The sequence below is a fragment of the Diprion similis genome, chromosome 6 (assembly GCF_021155765.1).
Source record: "Diprion similis isolate iyDipSimi1 chromosome 6, iyDipSimi1.1, whole genome shotgun sequence".
NCBI classification, from domain to species: Eukaryota; Metazoa; Arthropoda; class Insecta; order Hymenoptera; family Diprionidae; genus Diprion; species Diprion similis.
In genome coordinates, this window is record NC_060110.1 from 21,262,646 (window position 1) to 21,283,593 (window position 20,948).

At 40.6% G+C, this 20,948-nt stretch overlaps 1 protein-coding gene and 1 long non-coding RNA gene across 3 annotated transcripts in view; one reads left to right on the forward strand and one right to left on the reverse strand.

Annotated features, from left to right (window-relative positions):
- The window catches only part of LOC124407567, a 20,316-nt gene extending 6,743 nt beyond the window's left edge, over window positions 1-13,573 (forward strand). Inside the window, exons 2-3 of the long non-coding RNA XR_006929320.1 lie at window positions 8,566-8,568; window positions 13,562-13,573. This is a non-coding gene — a long non-coding RNA (uncharacterized LOC124407567). The remainder of the gene's footprint in view (window positions 1-8,565; window positions 8,569-13,561) is intronic.
- The window catches only part of LOC124407559 (hemicentin-2-like), a 222,543-nt gene that overhangs the window by 159,040 nt on the left and 42,555 nt on the right, over window positions 1-20,948 (reverse strand). The gene's annotated exons all lie outside the window — the stretch shown is intronic.

The window sequence follows — 20,948 nt, forward strand, 5'->3', positions numbered from 1 at the left end:
TTAATCAGGCCGAAATTACTATTTGCGACGAATCTATTTCACCAAATTAATACAATTACATCAGTGACGAGGCTACCTCGTCAATTTTAAACTCAGCCAATTCGTGCCAATGATTCTTTTACATCTAACCTTTAAATAATTACCTCGGATTGGAACGATGCAGCGTTAAAAATTTCGGAATTTTCAATTATAAATGTGGTAGAATTTAAACACGTTTGTTTCAACTACCGGCTAGCAGGCTCTATTTTTCACTATGTTGGCATCAGCGAATCCTGTCTCGCGAATTTTTAACATTGGCTTTGCGGGTGAAATTGGCACGAGTGAAATTCGCTCAATCCTGCGAATTATTTGCGCCCGCGTCTGAATGCATCACTAATGCAGAAGTCCCGAAACGGTGAACGAGGAAACTGATATTACCTAAAGAAAATCGTTTGCAGAAAATCACGAAGAAATTACTATACATGCAGTTTGTCAATAAAAAATAAATTCCGTTCACTGAATGATCCGATGCTTCTAATTTACCGATGATTTCTCAATCAAATTGCACATCCGTAGTGATTGGCATGATTCATCGACCAAACGAACGACGGATGCAACGTCGTCACTCGCCCCAAATTTAACGGCAAATTAAATAGATCAACAATTGAAAGACGCGCAAGATGAACTTCTCCGCTCTGATAATCAAACGAACAGCCCGTTCATGTATCCAGAATGATATGGCTTTGTGCCCAGCTAGAGTATCGCACGAGTAGCTAAACGATTCGCCCCAATGATCGCACATCGACACGTGCCGATTCATTGCTCTATACGATATTCGCAAATGTTGTGCCTTTCTTCTCGAAGCATCGCAAGATTCTGGTAGAAAGTCAGTTATTCGACAGGCACGATCCTCATTTTAAGAAATATCCACGTGGCATATTCCAAGACGTGATTCGAGAAAAACTTTATTTCTAAAATCTAAAGTGATTTTGAAACTTAGGGAATTTATTTTCGAATAGATCAAATTCAAACTTGCATTCTGCAAATTTTTTTCTCAATTATCGTGCCTGAAACTCTGATCGTATCTTCAGAATTTTTATATTATTTTATATTCTTTTATTGAAGAGAATTTCGTCACCATTTTTTCGTTTGCAAGATATTGTAATTTCAAAATGTTCAGAGATAAATATTCTCCAGATCTCATCAGATTACAGTATGATAACGTATTCATTCTCTTTTTTGTTTCTCAAAACATAAAATTAAAAAACGAAAAATCTGTAGGTATGTATACGTTTTGTCACGTGGAAGGATTAAACATCACACCGACGCACGATAAATCATCTTTGAAATGAATAAAAATCCTTCACTAAAAACAGCAACAAGGTTATGGCCGTTCTCTGGAAGTGAGGCGATGAAAAAAAATGGGCCAAAAACGCTGGATTTCGGTGTAATAATTCTAACCGCGATAAAAATCATGAGTCGCGTGTTCACGCTTATACAGCAGCTTTAACGTATCGACAAGTCGGCTATTTTCGCACCGGTTTAATCGTGGCGTGCATTGTTTCGGCACGTGACTTTTCGCGCATACAAACCACCCCCGAACGTTTCTTTCGACGGAATCGCGACCCTCGGAAGTCACGTCGTATAATATGGGACACAGCACACGGCTTGGCCCCACGTGTTTGCCAAATAATTAAACGACACCCACGAGCACCAGATTAGGTGCCACACGGATGGGGGAGTCCTGTCGCGTCGAATTACCCCCGAATAACAAACTATGCGCCAATCCCTGTCATATATACGTACTCACGCGCAACGCGAGAGAAGTACTGTGCGTCTAATTTTCGTATTAAAAATTATGCGGAATTCTTCTCCTTTTCGAGATTTCTCGAAAGGAAGAAGAGAAAAAAAAATAAACATAAAAACTCACCCCTACGTGCTCAGTTTCAACGATTTTATTCAAGCCTTGAACACACAACGTACCTGAAACAGAAATATGAAAATCGTAATTAATTTTTGGACACAGAAAAATTTGGAGACGTGATATTTGGATTTTGGAGAAAATTGTTTGCAATCCCGTATTCCTGATTGTTGGTGAAACGTTGATACATGAACCAGAATCCTTCTCATCTGGAAAATGTTAGTCGAGTGATTTGAGATTCGAGGTGGTATTTGAGAGTCTCGATTTCACTGAATTTTCTACTGTAAAGCAGTACAGCTCGTCCCGAGAAGAGAAGAGAAGACACAGTGTTGGCAACTTTTTAAAAACACAAAGCTCTGGAATTGGAGGGAATCGGCTTGATCGGAACTCCTACAAAGCAGGCGCGATCTTCTCGATGAATAAAACATTGCTTTCCGCCAATGGGGCGAAAAGTTTGCTATACAGTTCAGTTTAAACCCGTTCGAATCAATTCTTACATCTTGAGATTGGTTTTTTAAGAGTACAAAAAACACTCTCTCAACCCCTCGAGAAGTATGATTGTAATTCAGAAACTTCGTTTCTTCTTTCAATGCCTACCGTGACTGTAATACGTATGATAATTATTCGTAAAGCCTGTTCGCTTACACTTTTTAAACTCGGGTCTTGTGAACGATTGCATCTGGCAAAAAACCACCCCAACTCTCTTGCATCGCTGGAAGCTGTTATCGCGTTAAAATGAATTAAAAACTAAGTTAAAAATTACGTCAAAAAGTATAATTGGACAGACAGCACTTTTTAACGCTCGGAAGGATTCGAGAATGAGGCTCGAGGCGAGAACTTTTTTAATTCGCAAAATACCCGATCAGAGTAAAATTAATCATCTCTGTAATCTCATTTTTGAATAGCTCGCGCTCGCAATCCGGTCGAAGATCGAAAAAAGAATCAAAAACATTCTTCCTCATTTCGATCAATTATCGAAATATTGAAAAAATTTTATAAAATTTAATTAAGGTATCAAGAGTTTACAGAATTATTAGGACGAACTGTGGACTAAAAATTTGAAATTCTTCTTATACTGTATGTATTCTGTAGTTCTTTGATCTCCCGGTAACGTGATTAATGCAGAGTCAAAATAAAAAATGATTTATTCCCATACGTTTCGTTTTTGGTAATTGAAAAAATTCGAATTCGCAAGATGCAGTGGGAGAGTTGAAAAAATTAAAACCGAGCTCGTTTCTTTGATTTTATAGCAGAGAAGAAATAGAGGTTGAATTTGTGAGACTGGGGTAGTTACTTACACACGTGAGCCCATAAATAAAGATAAAATTAAGAATCAAGCTATGGCGTCATATGTTTCCACTATGAAGTCAGCTCGTGGAAAGCTCGACCTCCGCAAGTCGGTATACAGCTGCGCTCTGCACGTTTTGGAGGATGTAAAGGAGAGGAGAGGCGAGGAGAGGAGAGGAATACGGTGTACAAGCACGGACCTAAATTCTGGCCGAAGACGTAGATATGCATGAACCATATACCGAGTACGTGGGTAATGACAAGCGCGTAGGATCTCGACTTGCCGAGTTTTACCAACTCACGTTTCGACTCTCCGGATCTCGTATACGTGACACCGAATCCCGCCACGGGATAGCGATAGACCGAATGTCCAATCAAACTTTTACATAGGCCGTCACGTGACTAGAACTTTTAATGAAAACTTCCTCGAGCCAAGAAGCAGGAGGCAGGTTCAGATTATCCGTCAGTCTTGTTCATCGACAGGACTATTCGCACCTTCAATCGAGACGGCGATTATCAAAAGAGAAACCATTCCTTAAGGCAGACATTTGTCAAAGTTAGGTGTGTAGGTACACTGGTTCTGAAGTCTTTTGAAGTTACTTGAAATCACTCGAGTTCAACGGAGTTCGTGCAAACTTGCCTAAAGTTCAACTTGGAATAGCGTGAATTTAGTCAAAGTCAAATAAATCCATTGAAAGACATGTGAAATCGCTTTCAAGTATTTTGCTACATTGAAGCCAGATAATATGTTTACACTTGATGCTACTGCAATGGTAAAAACCTTTCGAACTGAACGTTTCAATCCAGTGAGAATCGAAGCAATCAAGAACGATCTAAGAGTCGTTGGATTGGATGGATTTCTGGTTTAAAAAATTTTTTCAGAATCAATCCGAAGCACGATTAATATCGAGGAATGAATAATGTCACAGACCGAATACTGCGATGCAACCTTCAAACCATCCTCGCGTTTACATCAAGCCGAGTAAATTTACTCCCGGGTAAACGTGTTCCGCGTCAGAGGTTCAATCTAGAAACTGGTTTACACAAGCATTTCAGAACCTCGAGGTGACGACTCAGATGATTCAAGTATATACCCACCGCAAAGGTAGAACCGATGTGGAGTTGGTTCAGGTTAGCGCGATGTTGTCTGTTTGGCAACGGTTACACATCGCTATAACAACATCAGCATTGACTGATTGCCGAGCTTTCAAACAACCAGCTCCAAACATTTCATACGAAGGATTGGACAGGTGTGAGGATGCGCTAAATACTTGTCACAGTTTCCTCTTTATTGGGTGCATCTATTCCATTTGCAAAAGTTTTCAACGCGAATGCAGCTCGAGAAGCATCGATGGAATCGAGCTTGCAGTTTAGCTGGGATAAACGGGTAGTTTTATTAGAAGCAATTACGAAAGGCAGTCTCAAGCTCGACATTGTGCCACGCCTAGTTTAAGGCGACTTGGCACGAACCCCATTCTTTTCGTGCAAGGCCGTGGACGATGGAGGCCGAAAGGTTGGACCCGGTGTCGAGGGTTGGGTGTTGCACGACAGGACGGCTACACGACACCGGACAAACCTTCCGCCGCGCTTACAACCCTAATAACAATACTTAGACCCGATTAAGATCTAGCAAATTGATAAAACAGGCGCAAAACTGCTCTTCAGCCCTGATTTTTTCAGCAGTTTCATCTCTATTGCAGCTGGTTATAAAATTGAACGTCAGATTTTTGAGATCAGTTCTATTCCTGGACAGGGAATTTTTTCGCGTAAGGTTACACTCGCGAAAATCACTGATGACGCGCATCGGTGCCAATTTTTCGAGCTTTTATGAGAGTGTGAAATTTGAAACTCGTTTTATTATTTCACGTTATAATTTCAAGAGAGATTTTATTTTCTCAGAATATTTTTTCAGACCTGTACAGGAATCACGCGACTTAATTATTTCTGAAATGATGATCTCGGCTGGGAGACTCGTAGCAGCAGCATCTGATTATAAACCTCTTGAAACTCGATACCGACGAACCTTATGAGCTACGCGAGTCGATACATAAACCAAGTTTCGTCAGTCTCGCATTACTCGTATTATATATAGTTTTCAACCTGAGGGTTGGAATTTTAAATGATTTGACGTAAGTTCCGAGAAGTTTACATCAGAGATTGATTTTAGATACGAAATCCAGCAATCCGTAAATCTCACCGATCATCCAAACCATTAAGAAATTCTTGTTATATTATACCGATGCTTAAACTGCTTTTGTGCTTTTCTTCCACCTCAAGAAGGCTTCCCGATTATCTTCAACACAAAACAGCTCAACAAGGACGTTGAAAAAGCGTATAAAATCCAAGGCTCGTTATCAGCGCCAATTAAAATGGGTTTTAAAAGAAAAAGTCTTCCGTTCAAGCTCTGTAGACATAAGAAAAGCGCGAGTTAAGAACGAGCTTGCGGGCCGCGGTTCGACCCGATGTACATACCTGTGTATGAGTGTAATTTCTTCCTAAGGGGGTTACAATTACGTATCAGCAGCCAGCTAACCCGAGACTTACGTGAAATAATTTCACTTTGCAGTTGCGATAAGAGACCCGGTGCACGTTCGCCCGCCTCTTATGATTGCTGAATCGCGTGATAGAGAGAGCCTTGCCTTCGCCCAGAGCTTTCTTACCTACAGATGCGGAAAAAAGCCTCGGCTTGTACAAACCGGTAGGGTGGAAACCTCGGGCATGTTTTTTCCACCCCCACGCAGTTACAGTATCAGGAATATAACTAGCTCTGACATTTGTCACGGATACTTGCCGCAGGAGGATTGTGTCTTTGAAACGCGGTACGAAAGTGCGTTTCGTTTTGTCAATTTTTCACGTCGCTCGATCGTATTTGGGTGCAATTTTTCATTTGGCTCAAATTTTGATAGGTTTAGTGTACGCTGATACGTAATACGTAAGAATCCTTCAATTTTCAAGCGTTAAGGATTCATTGTTTATTAGAAATACGTTCATCCATTCTTATCGAACGTCAGATAAAATTGAAACAATTTGTTTTCCAAATTGTCAGCACTTCCTGTTGACAAAGAAAAACAATATATCCTTCTGTGTTTTCGACGCAAAAAATACTTGGCTTTACTCAATAGAAAATCATTGTTAAGCTCAATAATCAGGAATACTAGAACAGGAAAAAAATACGTTCTTTAGATGTTTTCATTCTATCTCAGCAGTTGGTGAGAATTTATTTGATGATAACACGAATTTAATATCAAAATTGATCAGATTTTTTTTTTTTTTTTTTTTTACAGAGTAAATATGTGAGGTGATATTTTGTTTTTCTCAACGATAGTAAGAGTTGAAAAATGGGTAAAAACGATATAAAATCGATGAAGAAAAATCATACTTCAAGAATATCGGTATCGCAGCGAAACCGAAATGTCACCGCAACAATGCTCGCTAAAAATAAGCTCAAATCGGTCCTTGCAGTAAGCGCAAGGGATAAAAATGTGATAGGATAAAATTTAATACCTAGAGAGTGAACGCGGAGTAAAGTGTCATGGCGTAGAACCGCAAAGACTGCGAAAAGACGCGCGGCTGGCTTCGTCGGGGATCATGAGAGCTTTTTACTTGGCAGTGTTTAGCCACGCTAAGCCCCACTCGGAGGATCATTCTGGATAGAAACGGTATAAGTCTCGTCCCGAGTTCCATATTCAAAATTAAAATCGAGTTCCGAGGAAGTTGGATGAAACTTTGTCAAGGGATGTTTGATACGGCGAGTGACTTCCTGCAGGATGTGGTCAGCTGACCGCGACAACCCCGTGCTAATAAACTTCCGTGAAGTTGGAACCGCGCGAATCTCCGATCCTTCGGAGATCAAGTCGTTCCTCGTGATGTCCTTATTCCGCTCGGTACAGCGTGTTTCGTACTAACTCAGACTCCAAAACTGAGTCTGCGGATTTTGTGCAATTCGTATACGGCAACGGCAACGGGGGGGAGGGGGGGATCCGCAGCTTTCACGCGTTTTTCAACTGTCCGTGAGAAAATAAAAAGGTCTGATCTGTATTATTGAAAAATATTTATATTCTTATTCGATCCGTTTGAGCAGAGGATCGTGATAAATTTTTGAAAATCACAGTTTTTCTCGAAGAGTTTCTCTAAGCTCACAAAAATTTCAGACGTAATTTATTCTTACATAAGATTATTGAAACGTTTGTTAGATTTATGAAAAACGTTATTCAATTAAAATGCGAACAGATCGAATGAAAGAAATTTCTCACCAATGTAAAGACAATATTTTAGTTTCAAATAGAAAAGCCCAGTTTGAACGAAGCATTTTTTAAAACTGAGGTAAATTTTTCTCCGAACGTAGAAGGAAGCAAAAATCGTTGAACTCGCACTTCCTATTTCCCGGGGCGCTGGCAGCTTCAATTCTCATTCGAGGCATATAATATCGTTGGAAAGTGGGGCAAGCAGGGGCGAGGAAAAAGAGGAAAAAGGCAACCGTGAAGAATGAATATTGCAGGGATGCGTGTTGCGTGAATTTCGGAAGCAGTGGTCCCCGGCGGAGATCATGAGACGTATAATACGAGTCGTCTCGAGGGAGGAGACGTCGGGCAGGCTAAGAGGCAGCGCCCGAGTCCTTCGTCCTTCTGAATCTCCTGGAGGCGTCGCGCCGACAAACTTTACAGATAAGTTCCTGTTCTACGGGGATATAATATCTCTTCTGGGCGACCCGTTCGCCGGGCTCAATAATTTAGCCGGCGAAAAGCAAGCCGAAGAAGAGTAGAAACTGGGCCGATAAATAACGTCGCGTGTCTCTCCTTCCGCACGCGTCACTCCCTTTCGCCTCTTATACTCTCGGGGTCAAAGAAAAAAAATATAAGGATATGGAGAGGAATCGGGAGATTTACTCTCCTCTTCACCCCCACCCCCCTCCCCCCTTCTCCTCCTCCACCTCTCTTTATGCCACGACGCTCCCTCGATACACGGCCAAGGTGCGAAACCATAAGGAATTCCCAGACGCCCATCTCGGCCCAAATAGATCCGGCAGGTCTTTCGCAGTTCTCCGGCTAGCGTCTAACTGCTTCTCCAGGACTCGAATTCCACCGTAAATCTCTGTTAAACGAGATCCTCCGCCTCCACTTCCCAAAGATAAAACGCTTCGCCCCGTTTAGTCCATCTATGTAGCTGCCCTTGTCTCCTGAATTTTATACTCTCACGATCCAAGTTCGTTTTGTCCGGAATCGTTACGATCATCGATTTCGATTTGTCCGTAAGTATTTACAATGGAGCTTGAACTTCTTTCGCCGCGTGAAAACGCGATGAAAATTTTGGTCCTTGTAATTGATATACCCAGAATTCAACTTATAAACACGATACGAATGTCATTTTATTATTAACAGGTAGTTTTTTTTTTTTTTTTTTTTCTCATTGCGGATTTCATTCCTGATTATTTTAATCTCGAGAATTTTTCTCCGTCGATTAATTTTTGTCTTCCCCCGTTATTCTTTACGGGGACGAAGTTTGAGCTACCGAAACGTTTCTAAAGTCGGATCCATTACCGGAGAGGCCGACTCCGCAAGCCGGAAAGCGACGAAATTTCGTGGGTTGTATAACAATGCCGAGGAGGCATTGTGCTCGGTTTTTATCGAATATCATCGGGTTGAAATATGAAATTTTCACCGAAATTCACACAGTCAAGAAAGGCGCATTGTTTATCCTGCAGTGCTTTGGCTGAAATTGAAACTTCGAAACTGCTGGAATGCGAAATTTAATCGAGGTTTATTACCCGAAGTGCTGCAACTAACTGTGAAGAACACCGGTAAAAAAAATTTTTTCCGAAGTAGCGCTTTTTATTCAGAAATGTTTCGGTGGAAAGCAGAGTTTTTATTCCACAAGAATGTATCAGCTTGCAAAATCATCGCCCAACACCATCGATCCTGTGGTTCCAAAAATCCCTGTATAACGCCAAAATGCAATGTCTTACACTTTTAGTTGGAAGAAAAATGGGAAGAAGAAAAAGATGGAGAATAAATGAGAAAAACCGGAAATGCAAGAGTGCCTGTAAGGTGGATGCGCTTTGACGTGGCGTTTGTGCAGCCAGATAATAGACTGGAATGAGAAAGAAACTTGATCCTGTTCCTGGAGCAAGTAGGAGTTTGAACAGAGTTCATTTGCATCAAGGAGAGCACGTGTGGCAGCGAGAACCCAGGACCACCCAGGAGAACAATTTTTCCATTCGAAGGTTGGAAAATATGAAACAGCCCGCGCTCTAGTGTTTTTCTGGGGTTATTTTTCTCCTTAGCAATATCCAGGGAACAGCACCCAGAAGGTTTGGGTGTCCGCTTCGCGTAAATTTGCATATTTGGCGGAAGGACTATACCTACGCGTAACTTGTAAAGGTGTCTACGTAGTTTTCCGTGTTTGCAGTCACAGCGGCCGTTTTCTGTCGAGGACGAGCTGCGGATGCACGGAAAAAAACGCTTTCACACCGAGGAAATGGAAAAAGGAGTCGGTCGGGTTGCGACTAGAGGGAGGGGAGAAAACGCGGGAGAATTTTTCAGAGTTAAGAATAAAGGGAAAAAAGTATTCGAGAATTAAAATAAAGTTAGAATAACACAAGCTAAGATGACTTATCAAGAATTTGAGAAACGGTTTTCATACTTAAACCCGTGAATTGATTAAAATCTGATATTTTTCATCTGATTCTAACGTTTCTGGGTTCATTTTGCGAGCTGACCATATACCTAAAAATCGTACTAAAAACATTGGAAGAATCTTACATATATGTATATATGTAAGTAATAGTTTTGTCGTAATACAGAAATATGATTTCTAACGAATATTCGTTCTACCGTACTTCCGCAAATATATTTTTATCTCCCCGAGGGATGACTGTTTGTAAAGTTTAGCCCGTACGAATCGTAGAGTCTTCATGATGAACAACAGAATCCCAACAACATTATAACCGGATTAAAAACACTGGAGTTTAATTATTTCGGAATCACAATTTACAAAACTATTCAGAAAGTGTCGATACCTGAGCTTACGTCATCCAAATTTGTTCAGAAAGTCATTCCACCTGGGGAATCCAGAAATTTTTGCCCCTGGGAACAAGCCTAGCGCTCGGAATTAAATTTTCAACTTTTTGGCCCATTTTCGGGTTTTTAAACAGAAAAAACCGTATTTCAACCGTATTTCGCGTATTATAAGTTGAAAAAAAATCCCAAATATAAACTTCATCGCATTATTTCTAGGGAACACGATCTCGCAATTAGTTTTCCGAAATTTCCACGTGAAAACTCGGAACATCGGAGAAGACCAAAAAATTGGCAAATCAGAATTTGTTTAAGAACCAACAATTCGGCCAAACCTTGAAAATTTGATTCCGAGCGCTAGGCTTGTCTCCAGGGGCTAAAAATTTGGGATTCATCGCAGAAGGGATTCTGTTTCATCCTCCACGTTCACTATCATCATTGCAAGTAACATCGCTGAAATGTTTAAAACAATCCTCTATTTTCCAACTTTCGATTCTGACGGTCCGATCGGTTCATCCTTACCCTTAGAGTACTGGCATACGCCATTTGGCGTATCTAAGGTCATTGACCTACCAACATTTAACTTTAATTCGGTCAATTGTTCTGGACTTTAGATCATTTTTCTATAGAAAAAAAGAATTTTCGAAATTCCTCAGACCTCGATCCTTCAAGGGTTAAGGTCAGATTTTTATCGCCCTATAGTGCGAGCGTGGCGTCACCTCGTTCAAATCCAGACGCATATAAAAGCGGCTGTAAGAGGAGGCGAGTCGACACCGGAACCCGGAGAACCTCGGGAATCTTCCGTTTATTTATCGACTTTGCAAGTTTTCTGTTTACACTTACGACCGCCACATTCTAGCTCCAACGGAAACCCTCGGAGTTTGTGGTAACGAAAATGCAAACACACCGTAAGCCCGGATATTGGCTGGGAACGTACGGCTTTTTGTGTATCACGCGGGCGGGCGAATCCGGCGATAAGGAAGCTTCTCAGGAAATAAGGATGCATGCATGATGCGCGTGTTTATGAAGCACGATTTGAGCGCTGGGTTAAAATTTGTTGGTTCAATTCCTGACGAAAATTCTCCGAGAATTGAGGTAACTCTTAAAACTACTTCTCTCAATCAAACATCGATGATTAATCAGTCGCTGATTCGGTTGGTTTTTGAAAATGGGTCAGGAGTAGGTACAATCGGAAAGCAAAACATCAGAAAAGAAATATGGAGGAACAGAAACTTAGAGTTAGTATAATTAAATTCAGTTTCGATAAATTTTATCAGAGAACTAATCTCCTTAATGTGAGCACAGGATAAAATCGATAACTGTAAATTATGTTCGAAATTGTTCGGTTATTGATAAGCTGATGAGATTGTTGATACGTAATCCCTTCACAAAAAAATTTGCTATGGCTGATTAAAACTGAATTTATGGTACAGCACTTTTTATTAGTAAAAAAGAAACAGGAAAAAAGCAGAATTATATTGTATTAACACATGTCTCAAAAGTTGTCGATAACTGATTTCGTTCCATACAAATCCGTTGATTTTTCTTATTACCCTATAATTCGGAGACATTGTTTCTACCCAATTCAGCTTAATTAACTGAAGTTTTACTTCATCAGTTTTTATTTATTACATTTGTTACACCTGCTACATCCTCAAATCTGTTGCGACTAAAAAGCCATCCCTCCTTCAAATTTTCAGAAGAAGATAGAAAAAAAGAGAGGAAAACGGGAGAAAATTTTTCACACACCTGAACCAACTTGTGCTTACATCCTGCTTTGAAAATATTTAAGCGGAAAACGAGAGTAGGTGAAAAATTGATTTTGCATGCTGCTTAGATCTGGGGCAAGAGGTGTTCGAGGCAGTAGTGGATAAGTACCCGGTGCAATTTATGCTCACCCTGTGATGCAAGATTCGAGTTTCCCCTCCTCTGGATGCTGCCAGTGTTTTACCTACAGTGTTTCGCCGCATCGAGAATATTACAGCTTCATATAACCGCGTCGAAGCTAGACGCTCGGTGTGCAGAGTGCACAACACCTGCTCTTGCTTGTTATGTTTATCCACCCTTGATATTAGAAGCGATGAAGTACCTACAAATATTGTGCGAACCAGGTGTCTTTACAAATCACTGTGGTTGAGTGATGGAACCGCAGAAACTTGTTGATAATTATTAAAAAAAAAAAATATGCAGCTCTTTTGAAATTCAAGCGGTAGAGAAGAAAATTATGATTTTTTTGGTTTGAAAGGTTAAATGAAAGGGAAAAAATCGGAAAGACATTTTTTTGCGATGCTTTTCATCGCCGTGAAAAGGGAAGAGACTGTAGATATGTTCGACAAATGAAGAAGATTGAAAAGAAAAATCAGAACAAAAGACAGTTTCTGATGAACAAAAAAATTATACATTATTTGTCGGTAAGACGTCGAAAATTGATTTACTTCCGGTAGTACCGGATGTTCAAATCAAACAGGGCTGGAAATTTTTTATGCTCATCGTGTCTTTCTCAAGTCCTGTAAGTTTGAAATTTTTTCATCAAGCCGTTTCTGAGAACATCGCTAAAGTTCATCGGAGAGACAGAAATTTTTATAAAAACCTGTCTTTCGGATTCTAGATGTTGCGTTGAAATTAGCAAAAGTGATTTTCGACGAAACCAATACTTTTCTCATATCACCAGGGGATGAGATTAGAAGTAAAAAGACACTGCTTATCATGTTGGACCTTATAATATCCTTAAAAAAGTTAAACTGGAAAGGCTTAGGTTTTATCAAACTTGTAAGTGACAGAGTTATTAAAATCTGGAAAATTCACACTAATTTTTGGCGAAAATAAAATTTCAATGAAAGATTTTTAACTTACAATTCATCACGTTGGGATATTTTTAGAAAGGTGAAAAAGTTTTGAAAAAATCAACTCTCTGCAAATCTGACGGAGATACAATATCCGAAATTTGAATTACTTCAGTACTAAAACAGTAATTCCGTGAAAGTATTTTGCACAGTTGCAGAATCTATTCAGCAAATCGTTAAAAAATGTATGTATATATGCATTCACGAATGCCTTCAGGTGGTCGTGCGCCACTCGTCGGTATAATAGTCATGTGACCCGTGACGTTATAGTGCAATTATGTTGCGGGAGTTGCATTAGCGGTATGGATGTAATATCGCAAAGTGCTTCGGAAAACCGAAGTTGCACATACCGCAAAGCTTATTTCTGCAGGTGAACACATTTACGGTTTGCTTGGCTGAAAATTGCGGTGAATATCCATCGATCGCAAACAGCGGAAAGTGCACTTTCACGGAAACTACGTGAGACCAAAAAATTGCAATTCCTGGAGGAGAAAATCAAAGGAATCAACGTAAAACAGAGGACTAATATTTATTTGACGAAGCAGCATGAAATCTCTGATCGTTTTTAAATTGCTGAAACAATTTCAGCTGATATATTGAACTCCTCGATTCTTGATTGACCGTCGTTCGTGTGTGAAAATGGCCGCATTGTACATTAGAAAGCGAATAAAGGAAGCATTGAGTACAGCTGAAAGTTGAGGGTGTAATAAATAAAGTTAAAAAAAAAAGAAAGACAGAATAGTGATAAACACAGAGGAAACACTCGGGTAATTTAAAAGTTCCGTGCTTCAAGCTGTATCTTCTTTATTGGCGTGTAAAACCGTCGTCGTGATGCTACAAGTTGGCTTACGACGGTCGAAGAAGTCTGGACTCACCTATAGATATATCACATATCCGTATGGGATAGCGAGGTGAAAAGTAGAGGATACGAAAGAGAAGGAAAAAGAGGAAAAAGGAAAAAAAAAAACGATGGGTGAGGCGAAGCTATAATTCGCGTTTTGTTCCGTTTGTTATCGCGCGTTTCTTAACGGTTCACATTTTCTGCCGACACTTGAACACCAGAACTGAGTCAGGATAACAAAGGATTCGGTGCTTTCCTGTGATCATGTGTGTGTGTGTGTGTGTGTGTGGGGGGGGGATCAAGTTGAACAGGAGTTACGAGATGCGAGCTGGAGTAAGGCGAGCGCCGCCAGGACGAAATGCCGTGTGTGAGCAATTAGCGATTTCATGATTTTCAGGAGCACTGATCCAGAAGCGTACCTACAATGTGTAATTCCCGTTCAGAAGCTCGGCGCAACGCGAGACGATTACTCGCCCACTTTCAGAGGCTTAACGAGCTTCGAGGCTAGCAGCGGAAGCTGCAAGTGAGAAAAGAAATCCTGGAGGCCAGAGAAACCGGATGCTTGGAATTGTGGGTTGCGTGTATTTTTTGAAAATTATTTTTCGAACGGTGTCTGCCTGCCCATTTTTAATCTCTAAAAATACTTTTCTCTTCTTCAATATTATTACATTCGGGAAAGTTGAAGGTACGTGTGGTCTGGACTATCATACTGAGGGAATGTTGTAGGTAGGTTTATGGGAAGGAGTAAAGGATGTTTTGCTGGCCAACATGGTCCAGCCTCCAGGCCCTGAAACCACTCGACGCTATGATGACTCTAAAACCGTTCGAACGCGCTGCGCTGCTCAATTCCAACGCGAACTAGAAACGTTTGTACGTGTTTGGATTGAAAGTGGTCCGATTTTCGGAGAAAGTAGTGCCAGGCACGATCTGGGATTATTTTAACTTCACATCAGCGATTCTCGGTGAAAAGAAGAACAAGAAGGAGAAAATAAGGAGTGCAGAAAACTATTTGATCTTCACTACAGGCTACTTTTTATCTCTCGGATCGGGAAGATTAGTTTACTATATTTTAGGGGCTATGTATTTACTCTTCGAAATCGCAAACCGTTTCTGATTTTACAATCATTTAAAAATTGCGTAAAATCGCTTGAATTTGTCTGAAATGGAAATCTTGGAAATCGTTTGAAACTTCATTAAATCGGTTGGAAATTGTTCGAAATAATTTTTAAATCGCTTAAGACTATTTGAAATAACTTTCAAATCGTTTGAAACTATCTAAAACTAATTGAAAATCATTTAAAATCAATTTTCTATTGCTCAATTCGTAATGTTTCAACGGCTTGAAAGACACTTGCAAACATTTGGAACACCTTGAAATTAATTCAAAACCGCTTGAAATCACTTTGAAACTGTGTAAAGTCGTTTTTCACTTGAATTGTAATTGAATAGCCCCTCGACTCGTTACTTATTGCGAGAATAAATGATTGTGCTTGAACAAAACATTCGTAAATATGCTTTTTGATCAACAATTTTCCACCTTCTCACCCTTAACCTTGATAAACCCACGGTATAAAATTTTCCCACAATTGCAAAAAAAAAAAAATCGGTGAGCTTGTTGCACGGTGATTAGACCCGAAAGACTTCCATTACACGTATTTAAAATATTTTTATTCGCTTAAGCCGCACTTTGGCCGAAACGTTGTTGAGAAAATAAAGCCATGGATTCAGGTATATATGGAAATTTGGTTCGGATAGAAAAAAATAGATCTTCTCTTACTTTTACAACGCACAGACCTAAGGTTCTCCTAGTTTCAGACGTCTCTCCAATTCCCATCTCTCGGTTATTCGATTCGTTCGTGGAGCCACGAAGAGGGTTGGGGGGGGGGGGGGGGGGGGGGGTCGCGGGTGGTTAACGGTTAAACTTTGCGGGGTTGGTGAAAAGGGAGCAAAGAGCCTCGGACTACGACTTGGAAATTACTACTTTGGTTAACAACTCGGAGTCAAGTCGATCCCCTCGGCTTCTACGTCCTGCAGGAAGCTGTGCGCCAAAGTATAATCCAAGTGCCCGCAACGGGACGGGAACGGACTGTCAATTCGAATGTTGCGAAAATCGAAATGGCGCGCGACGAAGTCAGATTACGACAGTCTGCACAGTGCCTGGAATCTAATAACGCGAAACAGTTCGACTCGAGCCGAGAATAGTTCGGATCAGGCTTTATGCAAAACGCTTTCGCCTCGAAAATCCGGATTCCTTTTTTGATCGACTCGTCGCGCCGTTTTCACGCTCCCTGCAGCCTCGTTTCGACGATTGCAGCGCGACGGCAGAGTGCCCGACATCAAAGCGGCAAAAGAACCCTTAAAAATAGTCAGGAATTTCCAGAGCTTTTAAAACCTCGTTGCATCGACGTGCGACTCTCTCTCTCTCTCTCTCTCTCTCTCACTCTCTCTCTCACTCTCTCTCTTTCACCCTGTGACGGAGCTTCGCATTTCGGCCGGAGATATTTCGAATCTGTTCAGTATATCACCACCCTTCTCTGCCTGCGGAAATAGGGGAAAGTATTTCCACGGTTTTCAGTTGGTCCGTTAACACTCAGTCAACAATATTTATGGAACACCTCTGATCCAACGATCGACAGTCACTCACCTAAAACTCTCTTTCCGCAAGACCGAAACCAGTCATATTTTATTTCCATAAACCTTTTATCGTTTTCTTATCCACGAACAGTTCTGACATTATCACTGTAGTCACGCCTTAGCGCCGAATGGATTCGCGTACAAATTACCCGTCTGTAAATCCATGTATGCCGATTTTTCTTGCCAAATATCTGAATATAATGCCGATCGGAAGAAATTCTCTATGATCGGAATTCAAAACGGTGATAAGTCTTACGAAAAACCTAGGACAGGAACTTTCGTAATTCCCATTGACAACAAGTCTTCATCAATTATTTTTTCTATCGTTGTAGTGGATATACAATACAACACATATATACAAGTACAATTTCATTGATTCAAGTGACATTTTGAAAGTAGAATCACTTTGAGAATTTTTCGTTAGTCGATTTATACGCTCAGTCTATAATCCACCCCTTCAGCATATCAAAGTACAATTAATTAGCGCGTGGCTAATTGATAATAATAAGATGTGCAGAAGTTTTGTTTATTCTCTTTTCTCATCGAATAACATAGACGTAGTATTTGATATTCACTCAACCTCTCGAAAATATATACGAATTCAATAAAACAGACACAAGTGCATCTGCAGGGGTGGGTAAATAGCTTGCGGCGTGACACAGACGAGTTTATCTGCAGGCACAGACATACGGTATAAAATTCGAGGAAGTTACGTTGTCGGGCCGAATGAAAATGGCAGTAAAAATTTCTATCGCATATTTGGCAGGCGTCCCGTTTCCCGTTTCGTACTCCGGTATTCGTCGCTGGTCCGAATCTCGAGGGTTGGGTTGGTGGAATTTTTGAGGTAGAAAACTGAAAAAGGAGTTTGAATATTTCTTCGTCCGTTTAAAATTGCCCAAGCGCGGTTGTTCGGATAAAAAGCTGTTCCATTTCTTGCCTCTGGACTCTGGTGTTTGGAGAACGCCATTTGCATACCCGCCCTTTATATATAAGCTGCGATATGCATATATAGCGCGGCTGGTTCTACCCCTCAAGGATAAATTAGTTTACTTCAACCCGTTTCTATTTACTCGAGATATCCAAGCCTGCCATAACCCATAAGTCGTTTAGCTTTTTCTCCGCCTATTTTATCGCCGGCTAGCTTGCGCTAGCTTTTTCATCCTGACAAAAGGGGGAGGAAGAAAAACAGGAAGAAGCTGGCTAATTCATGCCGCAATAAACCCGACCAAATTACCCCAAAATTCAGATCATCCCACTTGACCTTTGACTCGCGAGTAAATAATTTCTCTATTCGTCACTTGATTATTCCATAACCCGAAATTCCCGTTTCGGTTTCGCGTGAGCTTTTTCCCACTCTGTGTATTTTCGAAGCTTGATCTGAACTTTCCACGATTTTATGTCTGATTGTTCATCGTGTATGCACTTTGCAGCCGCCCGTTTCACGCTATGTTACCTATATATAATTGTATCTTTGGGCCCTTTCAACGGAAGGCATTGAATTACTGGGAAAATATTTACGTGATCGTGGTGAGGAGAAGAAAGAAGGAAGGAATGAAAAAAAAATAAAACAAAAAATGACAATGCTGTTACAGAGAAAGGAAAAGAGAAAATATTCTTCACGAGTATAATTCACGTCGACTACTTTGGCACGTATTCGTGACGTGACTCAAGTTCAGCGTTGCGATTCAACCCTCGATATTTTGGCCCAGGTATATTCCTCCTCTTTCTCTCTCTCTCTCTCTCTCTCTCTCTCTCTCTCTCTCTCTCTCTCTGTCTTTTCCTCTTTTTTTCTCCCTTCTAATATACTTTCTTCTCGAAAATTCCCCATGCGAGAGCGCTGCCACGTTCGGGAAAGGAATTTTAAGATTCAATTGAGCCGAGTTGATCCCGACGCACCAGCCGCTCTTATTCTCATACTTGCAGAAGCTTTTCTGAACGGTGAAACGAAAGAGTCGTTTCAGCCTCCTCCGGATGCGAATCACTTATCCACCCTCTTCGCTAAGAGAATTTAAAAAAAAACACAAATTTGTTTGACCAATCTAATGCCGATATAATTTCTCTGCCTCACATATTACGCGGCGATTTTCTTTCGCAAAAACTTTAGTATCTATAATGGCGAGTATGGTGCGAGGAATTGCTATCGTTAAAAATTCCAAAATACAATATGATGCTGCTCATTTTAATTGGGTTGGGAAAAGCGAGCCATCCGATCTCCTGAGAATAAAATTCATTTCTATCGATCGAACTTTGGTGAAAACTGTGATCAGTCAAAATCAGTCTTGACTTTGAAATTCCGAGCACAATTATACCGCAGAATCCTTCTTCCGTCAATTACTAAACTCTCCAAGGTGTGAATTTGTAAAATTCACCAAACAAAGACGCTGTCTTCGGTAAAGAGCCGAGAAATCCTGATGGATAACGGAGCCAAATGAAAACGGACGAGCTTAAGTAAATTGTGCCGCATATTCTTGAGAGATTTTTCTCCGATACTTTAATCAGAATGAGCCACTTTGCCGAATGGAATCGATGTCCAATGGCCGTCAAACCCGCAGCAGAATCTAGCGCCTGTGTAATCCCAGGTGAAACATGCCGTTCGCTTTTCTAGAGACATAAAACGTCCCTCCAGTGGTTAATCTCGCACTCTAGTACCGGAAGCTCTCCAAGCCGCAGAGAAACAGGATCCCCGTCCTCTAAGGACCTCCCGTTGCACTTTGTGTGCAGAGGAATAAAGGCCGATCGGTTCTACAGGGATTCTAATCCAGCTGCGGTGGCAATTTTGTCCTGCTGGAACAATTTTCTTCTTCCCGATTTTTCCCCCAACGCGCAACGTGCTAATAAATTGCAGAGACCCGACTCCTGCAGATCAAAGAGCGAAATGTCGACCCAAGGAGGGAATCAGCCTCATAATGCATGAGACTCGTCCGTATTTTCTCCATTTCCGCGAGCATTAACTCTCGAATTTCCTTGCCGAGATCGCAAACGCGTTTCGAGGGTTGCCGAATATTACCCTGGCGGCCAATTCGCCGACCAGAATGCACCGCGCCACGCCTTTCGATCTGATCAATTTTTCAGCGAAAAGCTCCCCGTGTCTCTTCGATATTCCCAATCGCTCGTAGAGACTCGATTAAAAGTCGAACTTCCGCTTGGCTCGGTTCTCCAGGCCTCTTTTCAGAGAAATCGGTACTCTGATTTGATCCAATTTGAAACATCAGAGCTGCCGTAAGTTTTAGTTTTCGTTCTATTCTGTAGATCGAAGCTAGTGTTTTTAATTTTTCAGAAAATTTTATCTCAATTGCGGATTTCAAACAAATTCAATGTTTCAACTTTTCGAATGATTATACAAGTCAAAATCAACGAAAAAATAATATTTTAAATCATGTTTTTACAAGACAAATTATGAAAAAATTATACCATCTCCTGAAAATCACATTTCTTTACCATCGCGATGGTCGCGTTTTATTCTTTAACGAAAAACGTTCTGAAAATTGTTACTTTTTTTTTATGAATATCCGTAAAACAAAACATATTGTGACATTTTCAACGTCTTTTCCCGTTATCGATTAATATTTATTTGAAAAATAAAAACGGTTAATTTTTTGAAAAGTTATAACTGAAAAACGTATTGAGATAAAAATTTTACTTCATCATCATTCGGACGTATCAAAATAGAGAATGATGCAGCAGATGATAAATTCTGCTTCAAAATCTTTTCCGATATCACAAAAAAAACGCGATCCTTCTATCCAAAATAAACAATCACCGCTACGGTTAAATTCGATTCCACAATTTGGCCCCCAAAAATGATTTTTCTACTTCGATAATTAATATTCAAGTAAACTCGAGTTCCGCAGGTAATTTTCTAATATTCCCAAGCACCAAAATATCATCTCAGATATCACAATAATTCTCGCGTGAATATCAGTCGTAAAATACATCCAACGAATGAATAAAAAGCGGCCGTTAAAGCCTTCATTCAATGCCCCTGATCCTTTCTGAAAGAAAATGGGTAGATCGATATTACGTTCAGAGTTCACAGTAGCAAATTTCCTTTTCATTTTCTTCTTCTCCAGCTCGCCAATATCATAACACACCGCACACCGCTGCCTTCGAGTGAGAAAAAATTTTTCGCTACCGGTGCACACATCCAACAGCGTATAACGGGCTCGGTAATTTTCATATCTCGTGATTGTTTACCATTTTTCTTAACAAAGTATGATAAATTGCTAACTAATGGTAGTGATGGGCGTCGCTGCCCGTAGTTGATAGTGATCCGCGGCCTGCCCTTTACACAGCTCCCCACCCCCACCTCTGCCTCCCCTCTCGCGGTGAAAATACACCTGCGGCTGGTTTCGTATTTTGCATAAAATGGCGTGATGTTGTCCAGATATCGATCTACTCGACCAGGAATATCAGGCTAACATAATTATTAT